Genomic DNA, 786 nt, shown 5'->3' with positions numbered 1-786 from the left:
AAACCATTTCTGTTCCTTCAATATCTTCTCCAGAGACTTCTAATTTTTATAGTCTGAAATCATAACAGTTTTACTGTTTCAATGCCAACGTCTACTTAACCCAAAATTTTGACTCTTATGTCACACCTTAACCAATACTTCTTGCTTCTGAAATATTAACCACTTTATTTCACCATCAGAAATTCAATCAGTAAAGTATTAATATAGGATCACAGTCATTAACTGGACATAGCTTTTTTTTCTAATACTCTTTCTCAGATGACACACTTAATTGCAGTTAGTATTCAGTTCACAAGCAATTCTACGGTGTTCACATTTTTTTTTCTTCTACAACAGTCCATGTTACCCATTTCAATGCATCCTTCAGTCGCTAGCCTATACAATGAGTGTGTTTATTTGTTATACCCAGCTTGTTTGGTCCCACATCGTAGAGTGGCCAAGGCATACAGTAGTTGTCCAACCTGGGGCCAGTGCATTGTACATAGAGTGGTTAGTGCAAAGCCCAACCCACGAGTTGCGTGGGTAGACCTATCGATTTTTTGTATTTTTGTTGTCCGGGTTTCTCTGGGTCGTCTCTCCCTCTGTGAACGACGTGGTTGCATGTCAGTAAGTTCTGACTCCTGGTTGCCAGGACAGTCTGCCGCTGAAACCTCCTCGGTACTACCTATGTCCCTTTTTGTAGTGTCCTGGGCCACTAGCACTGGGGCAGGAGTCTCAACCCTGACCTCCTCTGTTTCAGCCTCAGCTTCCGGCTGAATTTCAGGAGCATTTTGAGGTGCAACATTT

The 786-nt window shown here is 41.9% G+C and overlaps 1 long non-coding RNA gene across 1 annotated transcript in view; it reads right to left on the bottom strand.

Moving 5' to 3' along the window:
* Positions 1-573: 573 nt before the first annotated feature.
* Positions 574-786, bottom strand: part of LOC116686715 (uncharacterized) — a 22,057-nt gene continuing 21,844 nt past the window's right edge. Inside the window, exon 3 of the long non-coding RNA XR_004331338.1 lies at positions 574-653. This is a non-coding gene — a long non-coding RNA (uncharacterized LOC116686715). The remainder of the gene's footprint in view (positions 654-786) is intronic.

Source organism: Etheostoma spectabile, unplaced genomic scaffold (assembly GCF_008692095.1).
Source record: "Etheostoma spectabile isolate EspeVRDwgs_2016 unplaced genomic scaffold, UIUC_Espe_1.0 scaffold456, whole genome shotgun sequence".
In the NCBI taxonomy this organism is placed as follows: Eukaryota; Metazoa; Chordata; class Actinopteri; order Perciformes; family Percidae; genus Etheostoma; species Etheostoma spectabile.
Note: the sequence above shows the minus strand (reverse complement) of the source record. Positions and strands in the feature narration are given on the sequence as shown.